The sequence below is a fragment of the Haematobia irritans genome, chromosome 4, assembly GCF_050003625.1.
Source record: "Haematobia irritans isolate KBUSLIRL chromosome 4, ASM5000362v1, whole genome shotgun sequence".
NCBI classification, from domain to species: Eukaryota; Metazoa; Arthropoda; class Insecta; order Diptera; family Muscidae; genus Haematobia; species Haematobia irritans.
The window spans coordinates 193,633,444-193,642,814 of NC_134400.1; positions in this window are offsets into that span (position 1 = coordinate 193,633,444).

Here is a 9,371-nt window from a genome sequence, read left to right on the forward strand (position 1 = left end):
TATTTCGTTGTATTAAAATTTGATCAAAATACGACCATATACAAAATATCTTAGCATTGTTATTACAACCCCACAGATTTAAGGTTGTATATATAAAATACTTGAGATACAAAATACAACCTATTCTTAAGATTTATTTCAATCTTACAGCATTTATACACCAAAGGGCAAAGATTTGTGATACAGGTAGTTGGTAGTTGGAAAATAAAAAAAAAAATCATTAAATTTATAAAATAAAAGCTATAAATAAAATCCCAAAACAAAAGAATTGCATACAACCACATTATTAAATTAAATTTATGAATATTTCGCCAACAATATATACGTGGGAAAATTCGTATAAAAATTTTTGTTTTTGTTTTTACAAAATTCTTTGCATTATAACAGGCAAAGGTGTTGTTGTGGCTGACACTTTTCAATGTATTCAAATTAAAAACCAACCTAATACGTAAAATTTTTTTGTTGCAGAACCTTAAGAATTGCAAATATTTTTACCACATAGTTTTTGTTTACATTGCCGTTGTCGACAAATTTTTAAGCATTTGCATATCTAAATACAATAGCAAGTAGTATGTCTGATGAAGATTTTTCCAATTTCCATTATAATAAGTACATTGAAAATTTTCTATAGAAACTTTCTATAGAAAAAAATTTAAGAAAATTTTTATAGATATAAAATTTTAACAAAATTTTATATAGAAAAAAAATTAAACAAAATTTTCTACAGAAATACATAATTGACAAAATTTTCTATAGAAAAAAAATGTTGACATAATTTTCTATAGAAAAAAAATGTTGACAAAATTTTCTATAGAAATAAAATTTTGATAAAATTTTCTATAGAAATAAAATGTTGACAAAATTTTCTATAGAAATAAAATTTTGACAAAATTTTCTATAGAAACAAAAATATTGACAATATTTTCTATAGAAATAAAATTTTGACAAAATTTTCTATAGAAAACAAATGTTAACAAAATTTTTTATAGATATAAGTACAATCTATCATATCTAAGTACAATAGCAAGTAGTATGTCTGATGAAGATTATTCCAATTTCCATTATAATAAGTACATTGAAAACGATGCTATATTTTTATTAATTTTCTATAGAAAAAAATTTACGAAAATTTTTTGTAGATATAAAATTTTAACAAAATTTTATATAGAAATAAAATTTTGACATCATTTTCTATAGAAATAAATAATTGACAAAATTTTTTATAAAAAAAATGTTGACAAAATTTTTGATAGAAATAAAAATTTGACAACATTTGCCATAAAAATAAAATTTTGACAAAATTTTCTATAGAAATAATATTTTGACAAAATTTTCTATAGAAATAAAATTTTGACAAAATTTTCTATAGAAATAAAATTTTGACAAGATTTTCTATAGAAATAAAATTTTGACAAAATTTTCTATAGAAATAAAATTTTGACAAAATTTTCTGCAGAAAAAAAATTTGACAAAATTTTATATGGAAATAAAATTTTGACAAAATTTTTTATAGAAATAAGTACAATCTATCATATCTAAGTACAATAGCAAGTAGTATATCTGATGAAGATTATTCCAATTTCCATTATAATAAGTACATTGAAAACGATGATATATTTTTATTAATTTTCTATAGAAAAATATTTACGAAGATTTTTCCTAGATATAAAATTTTAACAAAATTTTATATAGAAATAAAATTTTGACATCATTTTCTATAGAAATAAATAATTGACAAAATTTTCTATTAAAAAATGTTGACCAAATTTTTGATAGAAATAAAATTTTGACAACATTTTCTATAAAACTTAAATTTTGACAAAATTTTCTATAGAAATAAAATTTTGACAAAATTTTCTATAGATATAAAATTTTGAAAAAATTTTCTATAGAAATAAAATTTTGACAAAATTTTCTATAGAAATAAAATTTTGACAAGATTTTCTATAGAAATAAAATTTTGACAAAATTTTCTATAGAAATAAAATTTTGACAAAATTTTCTGTAGAAAAAAAAATTGACAAAATTTTATATGGAAATAAAATTTTGACAAAATTTTTTATAGACATAAGTACAATCTATCATATCTAAGTACAATAGCAAGTAGTATATCTGATGAAGATTATTCCAATTTCCATTATAATAAGTACATTGAAAACGATGATATATTTTTATTAGTTTTCTATAGAAAAAATTTAAGAAAATTTTTTGTAGATATAAAATTTTAACAAAATTTTATATAGAAATAAATTTTGACATCATTTTCTATAGAAATAAATAATTCACACAATTTTCTATAAAAATAAAATGTTGACAAAATTTTTGATAAAAATAAAATTTTGACAACATTTTCCATAAAAATAAAATTTTGACAAAATTGTCTATAGAAATAAAATTTTGACAAAATTTTCTATAGAAATAAAATTTTGACAAAATTTTCTATTGAAATAAAATTTTATATGGAAATAAAATTTTGACAAATTTTTTTATAGAAATAAAAATTGTTTAGAAAAATTTATATAGAAAAAATGTTGGCAAAATTTTTTATAGAAATAACATTTTGACAAATTTTTCTATAGAAAAAAAATGTTGACAAAATTTTCTATAGAAATAAAATTTTGACAAAATTTTCTTAGAAAAAAAATGTTGACAAAATTTTCAATAGAAATAAAATGTTGACTAAATTTTCTATAGAAAAAAAATGTTGACAAAATTTTCTATAAAAAAAAAATTTTGACGAACATTTTTTAAAGAAATAAAAATTGTTTAGAAAAATTTACATAGAAAAAATGTTGACAAAATTTTTTATAGATATAAAATTTTGACAAAATTTTCTATAGAAAAACATTTTTGACAAAATTGTCTATAGAAATAAAATTTAGACAAAATTTTCTATGGAAATACAATTTTGACAACATTTTCTATAGAAATAAAAATTTTAGAAAACATTCTGTAGATACAAGATTTTGAAAAAGTTTTCTACAGAAATAAAATTTTCCAAAGAAATAAAAACTTTGACATTATTTTCAGTAGGAATAAAAGTTTGAAGAAATGTTTTATAGAAATAAAAATTTGAAAAAATTTTCTATAGAAATAAGAATTTGAAAAAATTTCCTATAGAAATAAAATTTTCAGAAAAATTCCTATGGAAATAACAGTTTAACACAAATTTTTTGTAGATATAAAATTTATAGGGCAAAACCCTACAGTCTGTAAGATGGTTGGATGTACAGCTGTTTCGGAATTACCACATTCCTCATCAGCATCCTCTACTTGTAGCAAAAGTATCAACCAATTATCAGAATAAATTCCGGTAATTCACTCAACCCAAAATGAAGTAAACTTGAACCTTCCGAAAAAAGGTTTTTTTTTTATAGTTGACTACTGCCAAAGTAAATAAGAAATAGAAATAAAATTTTGACAAAATTTTCTATAGAAATAAATTTCGACAAAATTTTCTAAAGAAATAAAATTTTGAAAAAATTTTCTATAGAAATAAAATCTTGACAAAATTGTTTATAGAAATAAAATTTTGACAAAATTTTCTATAGAAATAAAATTTTGACAAAAATTTTTATAGAAGTTAAATTTTAATAAAATTTTCTATAGAAATAAAATTTTGACAAATTTTTGAAAGAAATTTGAGAAAAAATTTTATAGAAATAAAAATTGTTGAGAAAATTTTATATAGAAAAAAAAATTGACAAAATTTTTTTATAAAAATAGAATTTTGACAAAATTTTCTATAGAAATAAAATTTTGACAAAAATTTTTTATAGAAATAAAATTTTGACAAAACTTTCTATAGAAATAAAATCTTGACACAATTTTCCATACAAATAAAAGTTTAACAAAATTTTCTATTGAAATAATATTTTGACAAAATATTCTATAGGAATGAAATGTTGAAAAAATAAGATTTTTTTGTTTGGTATTTATTGAAATCCTCACTACTGATCTGGCATTGATAGCAAAGTAACTGTCTCATCTCTATCTAAGGCCTTTACGCATTATTTGTATTGGTAATCATATTATGAACACTTCTTACAAGACGTTGCACCTTCTATTCCATTGGGCTATTTATATTCTCACCACTACTGTGGTACAGGGTATAATAAGTTTGCATTTGTATGTTACGCCGCGAAGCAGTAGTTATAGACCCATCTTTTGGTATATCGATCGGCTTAGAATTAAATTCTGAGTCGATTTAACGATGTCTGTCTGTCTGTCTGTTGATTTATTTTTGTGTGCAAAGTTCAGCTCGCTGTTAAATCCGATTGATCCCTATTGATTTTGAAAAAAATCGGTTCAGATTTAGATATAGCTGTTATATATATATATTTATAACCGATCTGTACATAAATGACGTATTTATCAACCGATCTGCTTTCAATTTCGTATAATCGAATATTTAGTGAGTCTGATAAATTTTGCAGAATATCAATCAAATCGGTTCAGATTCAGAAATAGCTCCCATAGGCCAAAGGTTTACTCCGAGTTACGTGAAATTTGGCACAGGGACTAGAATTAACAATATATGCGTATCGAATTCGGTTGAAATCGGTTCAGATTTAGATATAGCTTCCATATATATCTCTCGTCAGATTTGCAATCATAAGACCACCGTAGGTCAAAATTTCACTCCGATTTTCTTAAAATTAGACACAGGACATAGAATTAACATTTGGACTATGCATGCCAAATTTAGTTGAAATTGGTTCAGATTTAGATATAGCAGCATTATATATCTTTCGTCCAATACGCACTTATATGGTCCCAGATGTCAAAATTTCACTCCGATTTACTTGACAAGTCGGTTCAGTTATATATATATATATATATATATATATATATATATATATATATATATATATATATATATATATATATATATATATATATATATATATATATATATATATATATATATATATATATATATATATATATATATATATATATATATATATATATATATATATATATATATATATATATATATACTTGACGTATTTCTTTCAATTTTGCATTAAAAAAACCTGAACACCCCTCATTTTGAAGGTGTGTGTCTGTAGAATGTTGCTCCTACTTTGGAATTCCTTCTTCAGTTGTCAAAATGCCGTCCAAGCAATAAGAGCAGCGTATCAAAATTTTTCTCGCGCATAGCGAAAATCCGAGCTACTCGCACGCAAACCTGGCAAAATCGCTAAAAGTTGCCAAATCAACCGTTACAAATGTAATTAAAGTGTTTGGGGAACGTTTGTCGACAGCCAGGAAGTCTGGATCGGGGGGAAATCGAAAACCGGACGACAAAGAGAGGTGCCGGTAGTTTCAAGCGAAACCCTAACCTCTCTCTCCGAGATGCAGCAAATAAGCTGGGTGTATCGTCTACAACCGTGCATCGAGCCAAAAAACGAGCCGGATTATTGACTTACAAGAAGGTAGTGACTCCAAATCGCGATGATAAACAAAATACGACGGCCAAAGCGTGATCCCGGAGGCTGTACACGACGATGCTGAAGAAGTTTGACTGCGTGGTAATGGACGACGAATCCTACGTCAAAGCCGACTACAAGCAGCTTCCGGGACAGGAGTTTTATACGGCAAAAGGAAGGGGAAAGGTAGCAGATATTTTCAAGCACATAAAACTGTCAAAGTTCGCAAAGAAATATCTGGTTTGGCAAGCCATCTGTATCTGTGGCTTGAAAAGCAGCATTTTCATAGCTTACGGGACTGTCAACCAAGAAATTTACGTGAAAGAGTGTTCGAATAAACGTCTGCTGCCTTTCCTGAAGAAACACGGTTGTTCAGTACTGTTTTGGCCGGATTTGGCATCTTGCCATTACGGTAAAAAGGCCATGGAGTGGTACGCCGCCAACAACGTGCAGGTGGTTCCAAAGAACAAGAACCCTCCCAGAGAGAGAAATACTGGGCTATTGTCAAGCGGAACCTAAAGAAGACCAAAAAAACTGCTAAGGACGAGCAGCAGTTCAAGGCAAACTGGCTTTCTGCGGCGAAGAAGGTGGACAAGGTGGCTGTACAAAATCTGATGGCAGGTGTCAAGCGTGAGGCCCGGCAATTCGGATTTGGAAAAGCGAAGGCCTAACTGAATATTTTTCCTGAATTTTACACTAATTGGACTTGAAAAAGAAATTTAATTTGATTTTTTAAATAAACGATTTCACCGATTTACACGCGTTTTCCCTTGACCAAATTTTGACCGTATCACCCTTTTAACCGATCCCCAGATTTGACCTCCGGAGACTCTTTGCGGAGCAAAATTCATCCGATCCGGTTGAAATTTGATACGTGGTGTTAGTATATGGTCTTTAACAACCATGCAAAAATTGGTTTATATCGGTCCATAATTATATAGAGACCCCATATAAACCGATCCCCAGATTTGAACACCGGAGCCTCTTGGAAGAGCAAATTTAATTCAATCCGGTTGAAATTTGGTACGTGATGTTAGTATGTGGTATCTAACAGCCACGCAAAATTTGGTCCATATCGGTCTATAGTTATATATAGCCCCCGTATAAACCGATCACCAGATTTGACCTCCAGAGTCTCGTGGAAGAGCAAAATTCAACCGATTCGGTTGAAATTTGGTATGTGGTGTTAATATATGGCCTCAAACACCCATGCAAAAATTGGTCGAAATCGGTCCATAATTATATATAGCCCCCATATAAACCGATCCCACGGTTTGGCTTGCGGAACCTCTAAGAGAAGCAAATTTCATCCGATCCGGCTGATAACACTAGCCAACAACCATTTTGTGAATTGTTTCTAGCATAATTTTTCTTATTGATTATGACCTACTAAACACGAAAATGATTTTTAAAAAATTTTCTGTCGATTGGTTTTCGAGATATAATTTTTTTAATTTTTTATACCCTGCTCCACACTGTGGAACAGGGTATTATAAGTTAGTGCATATGTTTGCAACACCCAGAAGGAGACGAGATAGACACATGGTGTCTTTGGCAAAAATGCTCAGGGTGGGTTCCTGAGTCGATATAGCGATGTCCGTCTGTCCGTCTGTCCGTCTGTCCGTGAACACATTTTTGTAATCAAAGTCTAGGTCGCAGTTTTAGTCCAATCGACTTCAAATTTGGCACAATTATGTGTTTTGGCTCAGAATAGATCCCTATTGATTTTGGAAGAAATCGGTTCAGATTTAGATATAGCTCCCATATATATATTTCGCCCGATATGGACTTATATGGCCCCAGAAGCCAGAGTTTTACCCTAATTTGCTTAAAATTTTGCACAAGAAGAACAATTAGTACTATAGTCAAGTGTGCCAAATTTTATTGAAATCGGTTCAGATTTAGATATAGCTCCCATATATATCTTTCGCCCGATATGCCCTAATATGGACCCAGCAGCCAGAGTTTTATACGGATTTGCTTGATATTTTGTATTAGCATAACACTTAGTCGTATAGTCAAGTGTGCAAAATTTGATTGAAATCGGTTCAGATTTATATATAGCTCCCATATATAGCTTTCGCCCGATTTACACTCATATGACCACAAAGGCCAATTTTTTGCTCCGATTTAGTTGAAATTTTGCACAGGGAGTAGAATTAGCATTGTTGCTATGCGTGTTAAATTTGGTTGAAATCGGTTCAGATTTAGATATAGCTCCCATATATATCTTTCGCCCGATATGCACTTATATGGACCCAGAAGCCAGAGTTTTATCCCGATTAGCTTGAAATTTTGCACAAGGAGCACAATTGGTAGTATAGTCATGTGTGCCAAATTTGATTGAAATCGGTTCAGATTTAGATATAGCTTCCATACATATTTTTCGCCCGATATGGATTTATATGGCCCCAGAAGCCCGAGTTTTGGCCCAATTTGGTTGAAATTTTGCACAGGGAGTAGATTTAGCATTCTAGATATGCGTGCCAAATTTGATTGAAATCGGTTCAGATTTATATATAGCTCCCATATATAGCTTTCGCCCGATTTACACTCATATGACCACAGAGGCCAATTTTTTGCTCCGATTTAGTTGAAATTTTTCACATGGAGTAGAATTAGCATTGTAGCTATGCCTGCCAAATTTGGTTGAAATCGGTTAAGATTTAGATATAACTCCCATATATATGTTTTTCTGATTTCGACAAAAATGGTCAAAATACCAACATTTTCCTTGTAAAATCGCCACTGCTTAGTCGAAAAGTTGTAAAACTGACTCTAATTTTCCTAAACTTCTAACACATATATATCGAGCGATAAATCATAAATGAACTTTTGCGAAGTTTCCTTAAAATTGCTTCAGATTTAAATGTTTCCCATATTTTTTACTAAAATTGTGTTCCACCCTGATGCATTAGCCAACATAAAATTTTGAGTCTATAGATTTTGTAAAAGTCTATCAAATTCTGTCCAAATCGAGTGATATTTAAATGTATGTATTTGGGACAAACCTTTATATATAGCACCCAACACATTTGACGGATGTGATATGGTATCGAAAATTTAGATCTACAAAGTGGTGCAGGGTATAATATAGTCGGCCCCGCCCGACTTTAGACTTTCCTTACTTGTTTTTTTAATTTTTGGAGGTACACCTACAATTTTGAGCATATCTTTCGTTTTCTTTGACCTTTTTGATCCTAATGCTACTCAAATTAAAGAAAATTGAGCCGTCTACAACTCATTCTCAGAAAATTTTCAAATCGGGTAAGTAGTTTGGATGTTAGCGGCTTAAAAAGGTAAAAAAACGGCGTTTTTTAAGTAAAAATGTGGCAAAAAAAACATATAAAAATTCATATAAAATATAAAAAAAAATATATGGTCTTTAACAACCATGCAAAAATTGGTTCATATCGGTCCATAATTATATAGAGACCCCATATAAACCGATCCCCAGATTTGAACACCGGAGCCTCTTGGAAGAGCTAATTTAATTCAATCCGGTTGAAATTTGGTACGTGATGTTAGTATGTGGTATCTAACAGCCACGCAAAATTTGGTCCATATCGGTCTATAGTTATATATAGCCCCCGTATAAACCGATCCCCAGATTTGACCTCCAGAGCCTCGTGGAAGAGCAAAATGCAACCGATTCGGTTGAAATTTGGTATGTGGTGTTAATATATGGCCTCAAACACCCATGCAAAAATTGGTCGAAATCGGTACATAATTATATATAGCCCCCATATAAACCGATCCCACGATTTGGCTTGCGGAACCTCTAAGAGAAGCAAATTTCATCCGATCCGGCTGATAACACTAGCCAACAACCATTTTGTGAAAATGGTTGTTGGCTAGTGTTCGACTTTTCTATAGAAAAGTTTGTCGAACTGAATTGTATACGTCTTTAATCGGCCTGGTTTTTGTTTAATATAT